Source organism: Crassostrea angulata, chromosome 9 (genome assembly GCF_025612915.1).
Source record: "Crassostrea angulata isolate pt1a10 chromosome 9, ASM2561291v2, whole genome shotgun sequence".
NCBI lineage: Eukaryota > Metazoa > Mollusca > Bivalvia > Ostreida > Ostreidae > Magallana > Magallana angulata.
This window is the reverse complement of record NC_069119.1, coordinates 35,568,797-35,587,768: the sequence shown is the minus strand read 5'-3', so window position 1 is coordinate 35,587,768 and position 18,972 is coordinate 35,568,797. Positions and strand designations below refer to the sequence as shown.

The following is an 18,972-nucleotide window of genomic DNA, read 5'->3' as shown; positions in this document are numbered from 1 at the left end:
TATAAATATATATGTAACATGTTTTAACAATTTTTTTTATAGGGGTCAGTTTTGCTTGCCCCTCATCTGAAAACGTCCATATAACGTAACTTATAAAACTGTGTTTTGCACCCTTAGGCCAAAATATAATGTTTATCAATTTAGATTGCAAATGTCAAAAGGTGTAAATTCACAATAAAACAATTGACAAAGAAAAATAACATAAAATGAAAATATATTTACCTTCGAAATAAAACCAAATATTAAAATATGGCCAAAATATAAAGTTTATAAATTTAGATTGCAAATGTCAAAAGGTGACAATTTGCGTTTGGCTTTTGGTTTTATTTCGACGATAATTACAAAGTCACGCCCATAAAGTGAATCCCGAAATATAAAACACTTATGGGCGTGGATAAAAATGAAACGAACAGGTAACAATCATTATAATTAGCGTTAACAACCACTGTTCAAATTATGTAATTAAAACGCTCACAGGTGCCAGGTAAGATGTCAAAACAGGTTGAATTATGTAATTAAAATACTAAGCGGTCCTGTGAGGCTTATTTAACAATTCACATTAATTTAAAAATTAAAGAAATAAGTATTTCAAGATTTCGACATAAAAAGTAATATTAGCTAATTATTAAGTAAAATAATTATTGCAACATTTATGGCCACATTTCTTTTTGGTTTTGTTTTTTTCTGGGTTTTTTTTCTGTTTTCTTGAACATATATACAATAATGCTTAATATAAAGGGAATATATACAAAATATATAAATGTTACATAATACAGTAAAATATTTACAAAATATGTACATGGAGCATAAAATGCCGTAACAGTATACGTAAGCAGCTACCCAATGTCAGCTAGGTGGACTGAGAAAATGTAGATAAAGTGCCTTGTATAAGTGCACAACACATAACATCAAGTGACCACAGAAGGGTTTGAACCGTCAACCTCTCGGTTACTAGTACTGGCCAAACGCCTATGACTTATAACCTTATAGAAATTCCATGATTCAAGCTGAACGCTTTCATATTATTTTTTAAGTGTTATTTTTGAATTTGACCATGTACAAACCACAACAAAAATTAATTCTTGTTCAAGATTTACACAAAATATTACATATAGCACAAACATCATCGGTATGCGTATTGTAAGAACGTGTTTTGTATATAAAAGAATTTGGGATTGCCTAAAACCTCAACATCACAGAGAAGATAGTTCAATTTGCAAACAGCATAATATTGATGTTTATTTTATTTAACTGTCTAACAAATCAAAAGCTAACATATTTGTTTCGGATTTGTTAAAACGTGTTTAAATATTAGAGATACTTAATGTCAACAAACTTCCTTCATCATAATGTCTCTTACGTTTGGGTGATTCTAATTTTACAAACGACGTTTTTAAACACATTTGAAGAGTAATGGTTCCTTAGTGATAAATTTTGGCATGCACTGGCTAAAATGTTGATTATTTTATTTTTTTTTTAAATTGAACACTTACTGTGGGCCGACCTTTTCTCCTGTAATCATAATTTGAAATAGTTGAATCTTCACAATTAGAGGACGCAAAAATTCTCGTTCATTGATTTCTATATCAGAGGTCATGCAATTTATATTAAGTTTAATATAATAAAAAAGTGGTTAACCATTTAAACTCACTAAACCCTTAATTTAAGGGTCGAGGCCCTTCATGACATCCTAAGATAGTACGTGTTGTTTCACGAACCATATTTTTATTTCTAAGATTAAGTTATAAAAGAAGGACGCGCAAAATCACAGGTAATTTGTAATCTAAATTGTGTCCGTTTTAATCTAGGTTCATTTATACGCCGACTCGATATATCCCAGATGTGAAGTGAAGCTTTCATAAGCGTTTTTTGGCTAAATTAGCTTGAAAAATAAGAACCATTCTCTTTGATGTGAAAAATATGAAACCTGTTGAAATATGTTTCAATCACAATGACATGATTTAACATTTCTACAATGAATGCGATTATAACATATTGACATCAGACATATTTCATTTTAGAAAGATATTTTTGTTTAGAAAGAAACATTACTGGTGATATAAAAAGAAACTAGTGTATAATTTTTATGCATACACATTCAAAAAGTAGTTACTGGTAATACATTAGTTTTAACGAATTTTACAACTATACTGTACATGTAAACAACGCATATAGTTTTTCAGTGTCTTAAAGTTATACATATTGTGCATTATTGTAGATGAAATTAAATATTGAAAGTCAGAGTAACAACCAAGACTACGTTACTGGAGATGAGTTTATTGGCGATAATGGCCATGGCTGCTTAAGTTATAAAAAGTATATGTAGGTATGAAAATAATTGGCACGAGGTGTACCCTGGGAACAGACGTACACCTTGGTGGCAAATCTTTAAACATAGCCTTACTAAAATTAAACCGTCCATATAATTGATCTGAAATGAGCATTACTGGTAAGCCAAAATCCGCAATCGGCAAACAGTTTGAAAGGCAGCAGACGTCCTAGAATAGCAGCCATGACGGTTTGTCGGGAAGTGGGGTTCCTGAAATGAAATCGAAAAGCAGAAGCACAGAAAAACCAGTACAAATTATATATAGAGTAACAATTTTAGCTAAAATGGCTGTAACTTGCTTAAATAACAAATTTTTTTTTTAAAGTAGATGCGAGTTTCAATTTGAGTGTTGAGGGAAGGTGAATTGTATATGGAAAACTGGGATGACGTCATATATGGTATGACTAATAACCATACCCGATGAAGATGTGGAGTAGTGATAACAAGCGGAAACCGCCGAGGACCTAAGGTGCTATCTATCAAACGCGTTAATTAAAAAGCAAGTTGAATTCCACTCCAATAAATGTATTTAATCCTTAATGCATAAATACCATTAAATTAAATGAATATAACGTAATAAATTGGGCGTGGATCGACTAGTGATTTGCGGTAATATGCAAAAGCTTTGAGTGCTCAAAACTTTTTTTCTTACGAAATGTTTTATTAGTTTCAATAGAACCTTTCATAATTTCTTTTACCACTTTTTAAAAGAACTGCAAAGGAATCTATCTTTTACTTTTGCGATAATAAGGATAACTAGAGCAAAGCTCGTTGCAAAGCAACGAGTGGGTCTTCCGTTAATGTCGGAAGTTAAGCTGGAAGTTCCTGTAAGAAGCAGAGCTCTTAAACCAATAAAAAGAGTAACAAAAATAAAAAGATGAAAAAAATCGAATATTCCTGGTACGACTTGACAAAATACGAATGATTTTAAGTACGCCTTAACAAAAACCTTTCCGATTTTAAGAACGACTGAACAAAAAAAATCCGAATGTGTTCAGGTACGACTTAGCAATTATTTTTGGTACGAGTTAATTTTACTTTGAACATTACGCTATTTTTCAAACCAAGGACGCGGAATCAAAATTTCCGGAAAAATCAATTTTTAAACCCCGATATCTCTGTAATGCATCGTCCGATTTTCAAACGGATTTCAGTTTTGTATTCAGCATGACCAACTCTACAAACCTCATAAACATTTGAAATTGAAACGAAAAATTCGAAAATTCGAAAATTTTAAAACACTTCCGGTTTGGACCGGAAGTGACGGAAACTAAATTCCAGCCTTATGTCCAAATAAAAACGATCAATGCTTCAACACAGAAAATTCCAAGTCTCCATCTTAAAGCGTTTTTGAAAAACGCCCTGGACAAAATTACTTTTTTAAAACTTAAAAATTGACGTAACGCAAAAACGGAAGTGAAGTTGTAGTTGAAAATTTTAAAATTTTGAGGCACAATAATGCCTTATAATCCCTGAAAGTTTCATGTAAATCTGTTGAAAACTTTTTGAGATATTAAGCTTTGAAAAAGTCAGAAAAATAAAGAAAAATAAAAATAACTAGAGCAAAGCTCGTTGCAAAGCAACGAGTGGGTCTTCCGTTAATGTCGGAAGTAAAGCTGGAAGTTTATGTAAGAAGCAGAGCTCTTAAACCAATAACAAGAGTAACATAAATAAAAAGATGAAAAAAATCGAATTATTCCTGGTACGATTTAACAAAATCCGAATTTTTTTTTAAGTACGACTTAACAAAAACCTTACTAATTAAGTACAACTTAACAATTATTTTTGGTACAAGTTAATTTTACTTTGAACATTACGCTATTTTTTAAACCAAGGACGCGGAATCAAAATTTCTGGAAAAATCGATTTTTTAAACCCCGATACCTCTAATGCATCATCCGATTTTAAAACGGCTTTCAGTGTTAGATTAAGCTGAATAAGCTCTACAAAACAGATATTCATTTTTGACTTGATCAAAAAATTCAATTTTTCGAAAAATTTGATTCACTTCCGGTTTTGACCGGGAGTGACAGATTTTCATTTCGAGCCTTATTACAGAGGTAATACGACAAAATCATAACCATTGAAAATTTCAAGCCTCTATCTTAAAGCGTTTTTAGAAATGCTGCGGACAAAATGACTTTTTTAAAAAAAAAATTTAAATGACGTAACGTAAAAACGGAAAGGTCGTTTTCAAAGAAACTTTAGGATCTTAGAGGCATAATAGTTGCACATAATCTCTCAAAGTTTCATTTCAATCGGTTATAAACTTTTTGAGTTATAAAGCCGAAAAGGAGTCAGATACAAAAGATGTCACCTTTGACCTTCCAAACTGTGTGCTTGTTGCACCATCAAATGTCAGAAACTTAGCAATGTAAAGTTTATTATATTTCTGTGAATATTTCCTATGTAAAATTACAATGAATAAACATGCTATTCCATCTAACTGTGGAATAGTTTCTATGCTATCTGTCCATGGTGAATAGTCAACGAAAGTATTCACCGGCAGCATGAGATTTCCCTTTTTTAAACTCTGAACACCTCTGGTATAATCCGATCACAGCATTAAATTCAAAGTCCGATAATTCTAATTTCTTTATCATCAAGAAATTCTGCATCGCCAACAAATAAAGTTTTCTTCAGGATAATAATTAAGATATCTATAGCTATTTACTGACAGAAAGACAGACTAAGACTGTTGTGTTGTGTGAGGATGACAGACAGTTTATTGTCCCCCTCAACAGCAACTATTTCACTTGGCTTCACCCATGAAATAGTGGCTGTCTTGGAGGACAATAAACTTGCTATCATCCTCATACCCAGTGAATAGGTATACAATGACCCATCCACATAAATTTTGAGTTATATAACCTCCCATTTGTAACCTGCAATTTCACAGTGTAAAGTCAACACAACAGTCTTGGCCTCAAGTTTCACCATTCAATTCTCATGTACGTATTAAACATTAGGGGTTTTCATATTGCATACCAATTCCAACAAGGGAGATCCCTCTAATGATGATCATTAAAATTCATTTTATGAATCTTAGCAACACTCATAAGCCTTCAAGTACAGCATCTCTTAAGGTGGCTCAAAACACCTTGAAATATTTTCTCAAATCAGCAGAAAATTAGTTGATTATGATAGATATCATAATTGATAAGAAGTGTTTAAGTCAAATAGGCAAAAAATGTGCAAATTTGGATGAACAATTACATTTTCAAAAATTTGACTCAATAAACAGTAACAAAAGCTTTAGGCGGACTAAAACTCAAACGGTTTAGAAACCCAATACTTTAACCATTAAGCTATGACGGTATACAACCCAATCAAATGATATTAAGAGTTCAACAAAACATTTAAATCGCCATCTTGTGAAGTAGTGTCTTAAAAAGTACAAGTCTAGGTGTAGTGATGTACCTTAATTTTACAAAAATATTAACGGGTACTTTATCCGAATCGTCCCTTGCTACCTTTAACTTAGTACATTTTATGAACAGATGTCTTTGTCTTAGAATAAGAAAGCTAATGCAATTCTGAGAAAAAAGTATACCACATATTGACAATTCCATTGAGGTTTAATAAACATATGGCCATTTAAGTGAACCCACCATTTCCAATTTCTTTTACTCAACACAGATTTACAGGGTTCTCCATAGTAAAACATCTTTACCTGACCTTTTAGAGGTCAATTGTTGTTCAACCACCTTTAATAAGAAACCTTATTCAATACAACATACATCTACATGATATTATCTTGTTAAAAGCATCACATAACTTAGAAATGCCCTTACATGTATACCCACCCCCTATCTTTTGATTTTCATAAAAAGTCATGGTTTGAAATCTTTTACCTAATTTTCTGAAACTTGTGGCAATTTCTATGAGTCATTTCTCACACATATTTGAAAACAATTATCAATGATACTAAAATTTGATCTTTTTATGCTTCTTGAATGATTTGTAGCATTTTAATAATTAAATAGACAAGTATTCCTGCATGTGATTTCTTTTTTCCATGAAAAAAAGTAAGCTAACAATCATATTTATTAAATATCTAATCTATTCTGGTTTCTTGTCTCTTTTTAACCATGATAAAACAGTAAGATCAACAAGTTCAACATCTGCCTTAAATAAAATTAAATTCAAACACACCTGGGTAGCTGGAGGCGGAGGAGAATTCCTTAAAAATGTTCAAATTTGACATGTTTTTTTCTACTTTTTTATGCATATACTGTAAAAGGGTGAAAATAGATTGTTTCTTGCTCATTTCAAAAGTAATTATCATTGCTGGTGTTATTCAAAAGTCAAATGTACATTTACATATCCTACATGTAATCTTAATGGAGAAAATTGGAAAGAGTTGGGTGATTTTTCAACTATGTAAACACATCTAGATATCTTTATAAAATAAAAAATGAAGGAAACATAATTGCATACTTTTATTGAAAAACAAATTTTCACAACAATTATATTTCTTTAAACAGCCTTAATTTTGTTTTTCATAATTTCTTATCAAACATGAACAAACCACAATAGGACATGATGCTTTCTTAAAGTTCCATTATTGTTCATGCATTATCCGATTTAATTTGAATTACCGGTAGATAGTCTGTAGAACACAAGGAATATGCATGTGGGTAGAGGTGACAGGTTAACCTCAAGAGCTGAAACCACAAGAATCAACAGGTAAAAGCCATGTGGTAACAAGAGTCTGCTTTAAGCTGAAATAAAAAAAAAATTAGCTGTGTTAACATACATGTACTTGTAATAGCTGTGTTTACATTAACATATACATAATATTTTTGGAAAAAATACACTGACCATGCAGTGTTATAAGTATGACATATCCAAATATATGACATTAACATTTAGCCAGAACAAAAACAAAAATGTGCTTATCAAGTCATAATATCATATTAAACATTAAAATAATTTCTTGGGTATAAACATATCAGATTAAGAGAGAGAGAGAGAGAGCAGGAGTGAGAGAGAGAGTTTGTTTTACTTGAAGTGCGACAGCAATATTTCAATTCATAAACTACAAAGGAATATTACCAATCCAAACAGTGTCAAAGTGTAAGCTTCTGCTACGTGTATACCATGTTTTGTCAATTCTACTGGGGTTTATTGCGAATAAATTTAGCGAGGGTTTTTTTTTTCTTACGAATTACATGTTTTAAAAACAATACTACATGTATGTATAATGCGCATAAAAATGAGGGATTAATAATACATGCTCATTTTAAAATTCAATGCACTTTGGATTTCTTTTAGAAGATCAAGATATTTTTGTCACAAAATTAAGTTGCCCTCTGACAGTTTCAGTCTTTGCCAAGATTAAAAGAGAGAGAGAGAGAGAGAGAGAGAGAGAGAGAGAGAGAGAGAGAGAGAGAGAGAGAGAGATCTGAGGCACATGCAGTAAAAATTATTTACATACTATGTAGATGTGATATGCATGTAAAGCTTACCTAAAATGAATCAATATGTATAAAAGATAATCTAATCTCTCAAATTACAATGATTCTGTGAAATACTTATATCTTGAGAAGACTGTTTAATAGATATCATGGAACATTGACCTAAATTCTGAGCTTGATATAATATTGATGTTTTACATGCCTGTTACACAAGCAATAACCATATATAACAGAGAGCGAGACAAAAGGTCTAATTTTAATTAGATTGAATATTTACTTTGTCAAATGTATTTATTTAATGAAACACAAGCCTGAGTTTTTTAATCTATAAATTAAGTGAAGGCGATATGGTAAAGATCTGCTATATTTAGATATTTAGGGTAAAGTTATCATCATGCAAACATGCACTCTAATTACAACATTCTATTCTTGTGTACCTTAGGACTCCCATCGCTTTTAATTTTAAATTCTTCATGCAATTTACTACTGATATCCTTTCTTCACTTGCCTCGGATAGTCTTTTAAACACCATCACCAGTCCCGTAAATTCATGTGGTCCACTTTGTTTACATGTAAAAATGGCGACTCTCGATCTCGATGTAAATTCAACATACTTGATTTTCCGAGGTCGGTAGCGTGTTTCGGAGAAAGTCTGAGGAAAATAAAGAGGCGATATCAGTAGTAAATTGCATGAAGAATTTAATGGTACTAATTGTTTTCACAGAATTTGCGTATAAATAAGGTAAATCAGTCCAAAACTAGCGCACGTTTTTCTGCGCAATAAATATACATGTACAATTTTTTCAATGGGTGGCCCTGTAGCTCTCCGGTCTGTCAATATTTTTTCCCGGAGAGCTACAGTTCTGCAGCTACCGTGAAAATACACTGGACAGATAATATTCCGAGATTCCACTGACTCTAACGCCCGCTTTTATATTGTGACGTACTTCAAAAGCGGAGGTTAAAGTCAGAGGAATCTAGGATTAGATTGTTAAGTGCAAATACTTTGAAAAGAAAAAGTCAATACGACATATCCTGTATTGAAACATACCTTTATAATCTGTCATACGTTAGTTGAGCTGAAATTTCCACTATCGACGTCTTGCAGGCCTTGCTTCTTTTAAAAATGTAGACACACCGCTATCACTATCAGCTGTTTGTTCGCAGTCAAAAAATGGCGAGTTGAAATGGGGAATCGTACGATAATTATTTCGATTAAAACTAATAAGACTAATAAAAACTAACAACGTAATTATCGACCGAAATAACGAAATTGTATCGATAAACACTTTAAATAACTATTAAAAAACAGAGTCCGGTTTTATGACCTGCACGAATTGTTTTCAGCAGGAGTTACTTTCAGTGTGAATTTTACACTATTTTTTAAACCAAGAACACGGAATCAAAATTTCCGGAAAAATCAATATTTAAACCCCGATATCTCTGCAATGCATCATCCGATTTGAAAACGAATTTCAGTTTTGTATTAAGCTTTGCAAACTCTACAATATGCATATAATTTTGTGTTTTATATATAGTTTAATTATCAGTACGAATTGTTTTCAGTAGAAATTACTTTCAGTGTGAAATTTGCACTATTTTTAAAACCAAAAACACGGAATCAAAATTTCCGGAAAGATCAATTTTTAAACCCCGATATCTCTGAAATGCATCATCCGATTTGAAAACGAATTTCAGATTTGCATTCAACTTTGCAAACTCTACAACATGCATATAATTTTATTATTCGCTCAAAAAAATGAAAATTCCGAAAAATTAGAATCACTTCCGGTCGAAACCGGAAGTGACAAAATAATTTTTTTTGTAAATTTGCCATAAGTAAATCCACAGATTTACAGTCACAGAGAATTTCAAGTCTTTATAAACAACCGTTTACGAGAAAAGTCCTGGACAAAATCACTTTTTGAAATTTTTAAAAATGACGTAACTTGAAAACGGAAGTGACTTAATGACTGAAAGTTTAAAATCTTCAAGGGACAAATATCTAACATAATCCCTGAAAATTTCTTGCAAATCGGTTGAATAGTTTTTGAGATATAAAGCAAAAAAGAAGTCAGAAGGAAAAACAAGAAGAATAATAATAATAAAAAAAAACTAGAGCAAAGCTCGTTGCAAAGCAACGAGTGGGTCTTCCGTTAATGTCAGAAGTAAAGCTGGAAGTTCCTTAAAGAAGCAGAGCTCTTAAACCAATAATAAGAGTAATAAAAAGAAAAAGATGAAAAAAATCGAATTATTCCTGGTACGACTTAACAAAATCCGAATGATTTTAAGTACGAATTAACAAAAACCTTTTTGATTTTAAGAACGACTTAACAAAAAAAAATCCGAATGTGTTTAAGTACGACTTAACAATTATTTTTGGTACGAGTTAATTTTACGATTAACATTATGCTATTTTTTAAACCAAGGACGCGGAATCAAAATTTCCGGAAAAATCAATTTTTAAACCCCGATATCTCTGTAATGCATCGTCCGATTTTAAAACGGCTTTCAGTGTTAGATTCAGCTTAATAAGCTCTACAAAACACATATTCATTTTTGATTTGATCAGAAAATTCATTTTTTCGAAAAATTTGTTTCACTTCCGGTTTCGACCGGAAGTGACAGATTTTCATTTCGAGCCTTATTACAGAGGTAAATCGACCAAATCATAACCATTGAAAATTTCAAGCCTCTATCTTAAAGCGTTTTTGAGAAAAGTCCGGGACAAAATGACTTTTTGAAATTTTTAAAAATGACGTCACGTCAAAACGGAGGTGACGTTCTCTTTAAAACTTTTACATTTTTGAGGGACGCCAACTTGCAAAAATCTCTGAAAATTTCATCAAAATCGGTAAAAAACCTTTTGAGTTATGAAGAAAAAAAGGAGTCAGAAGAAAAGAAAAAGAATAATAACTAGAGCAAAGCTCGTTGCAAAGCAACGAGTGGGTCTTCCGTTAATGTCGGAAGTAAAGCTGGAAGTTCCTGTAAGAAGCAGATCTCTTTAACCAATAACAAGAGTAACAAAATTAAAAAGATGAAAAAAATCGAATTACTCCTGGTACGACTTAACAAAATACGAATGATTTTAAGTACGACTTAACAAAAACCTTTTTGATTTCAAGAACGACTTAACAAAAAAGATCCGAATCTGTTCCAGTACGACTTATCAATTATTTTTGGTACGAGTTAATTTAACTATGAACATTACGCTATTTTTTAAACCAAGGACGCGGAATCAAAATTTCCGGAAAAATCAATTTTTAAACCCCGATATCTCTGTAATGCATTGTCCGATTTTAAAACGACTTTCAGTGTTAGATTCAGCTTGATAAGGTCTACAAAACACATATTCATTTTTGATTCGATCCGAAAATTCATTTTTTCAAAAAAATTGTTTCACTTCCGGTTTCGACCGGAAGTGACAGATTTTCATTTCGAGCCTTATTACAAAGGTAAATCGACCAAATCATAACCTTTGAAAATTTCAAGCCTCTATCTTAAAGCGTTTTCGAGAAAAGTCCGGGACAAAATGACTTTTTAAATTTTTTAAAAATGACGTCACGTCAAAACGGAGGTGACGTTCTTTTTAAAACTTTAACATTTTTGAGGGACGCTAACGTGCAATGATCTCTGAAAATTTCATCAAAATCAGTTAAAAACCTTTTGAGTTATGAAGCAAAAAAGGAGTCAGAAGAAAAGAAAAAGAATAATAATAATAATAATAAAAAGAAACCGAAGAATAACAAGAGGGTCTTCCGTTGAAAACGGAAGACCCTAATAATAATAATAAAAAGAAACAATAGAATAACAAGAGGGTCTTCCGTTGGAAACGGAAGACCCTAACAATAGAATAACAAGAGGGTCTTCCGTTGGAAACGGAAGACCCTAATAAAAAGAAACAATAGAATAACAAGAGGGTCTTCCGTTGGAAACGGAAGACCCTAAAGAAACAATAGAATAACAAGAGGGTCTTCCGTTGGAAACGGAATACCCTAATAAAGTTCGCCTTTCCCCCCTTTACAATCATTATCATGTACATATCACATACTTTCATAATTTCTATTTGACTCATCTTAAGATACAATGAAAGCCACTGTCATATTATAATGTTAACTCTAAGTCAATGCCGTTCGTATATGACACGAATGTAAACTTTTAAAGTGAATGTAAAAATTAATTCCCTTGTTAACCTAGAAACTTCTTAGAAAAAAAGGTAAAAGGTGTAAAAAGTATGGAGGGTAATCGTGTTCAAAAATCCAGACATGTAAACTTGTAAATCCGAATATGTAATCGTGTTGGTGTGTGAGTCTGAGTATGAATATGTGTAATTCTGACCGTATACCTATAAAACTCGGGCATAAACACGTGTAAGATTTGACTCAGTTCCTTCGCATGATGTACAATTCGCAGCTTTATTGTTTTCATCAGTTAATTAAACCTTCAACTTTGCACACTTTCAATCCGTAGTTTCTGCATTTGTATCTTCAAGCTCGGCAATAGCACATCTGACATAATACAAATTGACAAATGTGAAGTCTACAAGTTTGTCGAATTTTGACATGACCTTATATGGCAACTGCTTTGCTGCGGGGAAACGGCATGCCGTAATCGCCGGAATGGATAAATCATTAACATAATATTCAGCTTAAATGTTGCAATAAACTTTTAATGAAGGACACTTATCTATTTTCTATCGAAAATACCGGTATTATTTTTAGAATTTTTTTTAAGGTATGATTGAAACTGGACCAAACAGGAAGAGGGTTATGCACATAAAAATCGTCGCCGATGTGACGAATGCGCTAATTTCTGTAATATAATTCTCATGGTATTGTATGATAAGGGTTAAAAAGAAATGCCTAATATCTTATTTCTCTAAAATAATTTGACATGTAATTTAAACTGGAATATAAGTAAATGCGTGCTCTTTTCTAGAAATGAGACGGATCAAGAAATTTCTTAAGGGGGTAAATATATTTTGAGCGGCATGAGGTTCGGAGACCGCCGTGAGGTCCCATGTTGTAACTCCATTGCTTCTGACTTCTAAAAATTTTTAGAGAGAATTTTAACCGGGTTTTTCGATTATTGAAAAAGTGCAAATGGCGGGCGGGTGAGTGGCTGCCAAAAAGGTACCCTTATTCTACCGATAACTCCTCGTACAGTTTTTGAGATAGGAAATTGTTCTTTTGCATAACACTTATACATAAATCAGAGGTATGCAAATTGCTAGGATTTTGATTTCTGATAATTTGTCAAAAAATATCAGCTGTTGAACTTAGTCATTTTTTTGCAAATGCATTGCATATAGAGTACCCCATTTCTTTGGATAGCTAGTATTTATCAAATTCAGGATTGACAAATGGATTATAATATGGATACTGTAACACAAAAGAAAACCCGGTGTTACATTGTTACATTAACAGCTTTTCTCTTGTTATTTTTAATTTTTTGCGGAAAAATGTATGTAACTATACAATGGCATGTATTTATACTTTTTTGGAAAAAATTCCAAGATTTCTCAGTCGAAACACCCCTGTTAGCTTATCAAGTTTCAATACAATGCTAAAAAATGTGATGTCTACGGAGATTTTGTATTGCAGCAAGCCCGGATGATAACGTTGAAAAATTGTGCGATGTATTCCGAGAGTATTCCAAATGGAGAAAAGATGTAAACATTTCCCATTATAAATCTCCGTAAGGAATCTGTTTTTATTCCTGTGAGTTTTTCCGAGTGAAAGATGATAATGTGTCAATGAAATTATCTTGGAAATTATCCCATTCAACTATTTCAATTGCACTTCTTTCACAGGTATGTGTATTTTAATTTAAAAATCGTCCAAATGTGCTGCATAAATATCTTGGGACAGACTATAGTTGCTTATGGCAAACAATACATGTTCACAATTGGCTGTAAAGCTGTATTATAATAGCTCTCCGGGATTTTTTTATCAACCAATTTCACAAAGTGAGTCTGTATTGAACCGACATTCAGGACGTCATGCTCATATTCCGTAATACTTGCTTGAAATTTTAAAAAATGCCAATTTTCACCTGCATGATAGGCTTTTTTCCCTACATATTGCTGACAATGCAAAATGAAAAATTTCTAAAAATAATTTATACACATTTTAATTTCACGACAGTTAACCTTATCTTTGGAATTTTTATTTATTTATTTTTAAAGGGCGCTTCTTATGTCTCATGTTAATCAAAATCTCAAAACCAATATATGTCTTTATATTCTTTGTTTTTCTTATCGATAACTTTCCGAAAAATAGTACTTTCTAAGAAAAGTTGTTATCCAGAGATATTATGATTTAGACCATCCTTATATTTTTTTTTATATTTATTCCGTCCCTATTCCGGCGATTACGGCATGCCTTTACCTGCAGCTAGCTTTTTTCTATCGGTGACGTCACTGTTTCCATATATGGTCATGTCAAAATTCGACAAACTTGTAGACTTTACATTTGTCAATTTGTATTATGTCAGATGTGCTATTGCCGAGCCTGAAGATACAGATGCAGAAACTACGGATTGAAAGTGTGCAAAGTTGAAGGTTTAATTAACTGATGAAAGCAATAAAACTGCGAATTGTGCATCATGCGAAGGAACTGAGTCAAATCTTACACGTGTTTATGCCCGAGTTTTATAGGTAACACGGTCAGAATTACACATATTCATACTCAGACTCACACACCAACACGATTACATATTCGGATTTACAAGTTTACATGTCTGGATTTTTGAACACGATTACCCTCCATAAAAAAGAGTGTAAATAGTGTAGTTTCTATGTACATGTACTGAATTTTTTTTATTATATTTATTATATTTTACATTCACACGCACACACACGAGAAGATAAGAAATTACGTAATAAAACCGGTAGTTTATTTTTTTTCTAATTTGTTAGAAAATGCGGTGATCGTACTATCTTTTTTTTTTTTAGCTACATATACATATAAGTCGTTTTTTAAAATTATTTTGACCTCATAAATTAATGAAAAGCATTGGCCACTGCTTTAATTTCTGTTATTTTTATAAATCATCGAGTGTTTTTTTTTTTTTTTGGGGGGGGGGGGGGGTCTAGTTGGTCCATTTTAAATCAGTAATAGCATGTGTTAATGTATACAGATGTTTATTCCTAATTTAAAAACGGTATGATCCAAATAGAATACAATAATCACATGCAGTGACAAGTAGGATTTGGAATGTACAGATGTGGAACTTTTAACCTAAATTCAATATAACGCGTGTTTTCTTGTTATAGTTGATATAAAATTCGGGTTTTTTTTGTTTTTTTTGTTTTTACAAAAAGAAACAATCGAAATTCGCAAATAAATGCATCTTGGCTTATAGAAGAAACGAGGATATAAGGCAAGATTTTCAGTATAAAACAGCATTCCCATGGGGGATTTAGCGTCGACATTCCTAAAACACTCCCTGGTTATTCCTACCCCCTCCCCAACAAACAATCAATTAGCACCCCCCCCCCCCCCCCAAAAAAAAACAAACAAACAAAAACATACGCAGACACACAAAGCACCTAAAATTTCTCCAGTGTAAAAAAAGCTTATTTCTTGGAGGGATTCATCAAGTCAATCTGTAATTGAGTATTTATTTAGTATTTATTCTTGATTTTATCAAACTAAAAAATGTAAAATTTAGAAGTCTACACTATAGAAATTAACTGATCATGAAGAAATATAGGTATATTTTGATAATTTTTAAGTTTTCAGTTTAGAGTAATGTATCTCGATCGCCGGAGGTTTGAAATGAATCGTCTATTTAATTAATTTGGACCATAATCTCGCAATTTTAGGGCCTGTCTTTTTTAACTTTATAAGGAACAAATATTGCGTCTTTTTGGAAAAGATTAAAAATCTTGATAATAGCCCTTTAATGATACGTGTATTCTATTATTTGTGTTCAACTTTAATGTGCATATAATTCATTAAGGTACACAGTTGCCATAAATTTGTTCCTTAGACATCGATTTACCTGTCTTAAAGTTAAGACATAACTTAAGAAATTCATAAGATAAGATTGGAAGAGTGAAACGGATAAGTAATGAAACTTAGAAAAAAAGTTCTTTTCTAAGATACAACTAAGTCCTACGTATGCTTTGTGAAACGAGCCCCAGATTTATTCTTTAAACAACTGTATTCTTGACCGTAATTCGTTCAGAATACATGTTTGTTTAAGGTCAAGTGTTAGCTGAAAAAGGAACAAGTACATCAGGTATTTAAAAGAATGTTCAAGTGCAGAAAGTTCACAAACAGGTCAAATAGGGTTTACTAGTCCTCTCAGCGATGACCTTTATGTTTACATTCCCGTCAACGTAAGTGCACTGATATGAATACTCTGTCTCCTAGCATTTCACAAGATGAACTGGTCAGCGCTAATAATGCTTACGTCCCAAACGCGAATGATAGACAACAATTTAGTCTTACTTTTAAAAAGGACAGTTGTATTAGATGTTAAAAAAAATAATTGGTTATCGCACATTTCAGATTAATGCAATTATAATTATACATGTAAATTATACAGGGCAGGTAATCACTGTTATATCAAAACATATATAAAGAAACTCATAAACATTCTTGAAATAGTTGTAAACGCCAATGTTTGTTTTAAAATGTTTCATAGAAGGACGAATAAAAACATATCAAAACCTTTTATCCTTGTTCATATTTTTGTCAATTACTACACAGCAAACTCGGACATTACTTTATATACATATGTGACAATTGTTATCTTTAGATCTTTCTAACATTGTCTGCGTCACCCCGAACAATGCAAACAGAAGTCTAGATGAGAGAAATATTTGTACATTTTGCCAAGGGTTTAACGTGTACCTAGTCAAGTGTCTCCGGAATGTCATTTAAAAGTTATAGACATCTCAACTTCGGTAATGAAGTCGTTACAAATAAAAGTTGGTTAACACATTATATTAATACTGGTTATATCATCTGGACATAAATGTTCGCATTTTTTATATTAACTCACTTGAGAATAATAATCATCAACTATATATAACAGCATGCATCATTTACATTTTGAATCGCCATCTTAACCTACCTAACGCCATTTTCGTGAAGACCAGCATATGTTTTGGACCAAACACACTTTAATTATGGTAAAAAAAATGATTATTTGCCGTTTAAACATATTTCCAGAGACCTTTTTTAAAAATCAGGACCAGACAAGTCAATGGTATACTCGTAGTTGTTTAAATATTTAATGTTGTTTAAGACCAGCAAAAGTTTGACTGCTGTAATTGTGATGGTTTTGCCCACTCTACAGTGATAACATACATCAGATTACTGACGTAAATTGATTATTTTTGTCTTTAGACAATTGAATTTATTATTCCAAATAGTGTTTATATATCTTGGAATTTATTCATATTTTTTCCAATCATCCTCTCCAATATGTAATGGTTTAATATTTATAACACATTTACGTGTACTTGTAATGGCATTAACTGATGTATTGAATTATATGATAACAGGGGAATAAGAAGAACCTTCTATAAATTCTTTAAAAAAAGTTGAGAGAGAGAGAGAGAGAGAGAGAGAGAGAGAGAGAGAGAGAGAGAGAGAGTTGAGTATTGCCATAAAATTTAAGTACTTTAAGGTAACATTTAACTTCAAACAGTTCACTTGTCGGTTAACAAAGTTTAAACCACGCCTAGATTGCGCTTCCTGAGGCTTGTTTGTATTGAACGTTTGTAGGGTCACATGAGATGGAGCTGGTCAGATCTCATGACATTAAATGACTGATAAATGATGACAATTATTTGGAATTTTTTTTTTGCAGACGTGCCCCTACACCTCCTCTTAAAAACAAAACTAATCAAACAATTATGACGGCTGCCAGCACGCCAAAAAATATAAATAAATAAATATACATAAAAAAGAAAAACAAAAATAAAACCGCACGAATCGATGAATATTACTAAATCTTTAACAAAATTCTTTAAACTGCATTAGTAAGATTTCTTAAAAAGGTTAACATCTAAATAACTGAAAATTGTCGGACTTTGTTGACAAGCCATCGTCGTTTAAAATACATTAGATCTAGTACTATCTTCTAGAATTCAAAACTATCGGGATAGAAACATCCATCCTACGCATCTTCGTGATGAGTCAAGTTTTTTTCATTGCAATTTCGTGAGTTTCCTGTCAGATTTTATTCATAAAAATCCATACCGTTATAGCAAGTTGTTTGAGAACGTTCATAGGCGAATCCATGACATAACCACCTATTTTTTTCCTTTTTTAAACTAATTTTTAAAATCTTAACTCTCTGTTTTTCTAAGCTATGGTCTCGTTCCATCTTTCTCTATATCCTCCATAATTTAAATGTTGATTGATATTTAATTATATAAATCGTGCTATTTTTCTAAACACGCAACCGTAGTGTAAGTTACCTCCCATTACTTAGATACATATCGCATATTATTATGTTTTAATTTTCGTCAATAATTAATATTATTATAATATCGTATTTTTCCCAAGCATATGAATGGTCGATTGCTGTCACATGATCGTGCTATAAATTTTGTTCATAGACCTCATTTTATTATAAATATATTTTCAAGACAAAATACTGGGTTTTTTTTCACATGCGACATTGGGACATCATAATAGCGAAATCAACACCTATACATTATGAATAAATTATATAACTATTATACGCGTGAAGAGAGTGAAGAGAATAAGTTTTTGATTAATTATAAATAAACAGTTATTATAGCCTTTTGATATCGGTCAATACATGGTTTTATAGACCTATAAAACCATTATTGACCGATATAAACAGGCCATAATTGCATGATATTCAAACGTGTATGATTTGCTTTATATAATTTCTTTGTTATTCTATTGTTATTTTACAAACTAGTTTTAATCACAGCAGATATATTTTGGGCATTAGTGATCTTAAATTTGAGGGCAATACACCCCTTTGACGACGGACTGAGACAGAGATATATCAGCCCCTGGGGCTTTACAGCCCTAGCTTTTGGTTGCTGTCTCACCTAGTCCAAAACACAGGGCTGATACACTACTAGGTATACGATATAATGCTATAACTTTCATAATATAACTGTATACATACATTTACCACGAGTAAGCATAGTAAAACAAACTTAATCATTCTTTATCTTTTATTTTAAATTTTGATAGAAATAGTTATACAAAAAAAGTGAAA

The 18,972-nt window shown here is 31.9% G+C and overlaps 1 long non-coding RNA gene and 1 pseudogene across 1 annotated transcript; both read right to left on the bottom strand.

Annotated features, from left to right (window-relative positions):
• The window catches only part of LOC128163086 (uncharacterized), a 51,878-nt pseudogene that overhangs the window by 6,700 nt on the left and 26,206 nt on the right, over positions 1-18,972 (bottom strand).
• On the bottom strand, positions 6,757-9,848 carry LOC128163094 (uncharacterized). Its single transcript, XR_008240758.1, has 2 exons — positions 8,801-9,848; positions 6,757-7,053 (listed from the first exon to the last, which is right to left on the bottom strand). It is a non-coding gene; the product is annotated as an uncharacterized LOC128163094 (long non-coding RNA).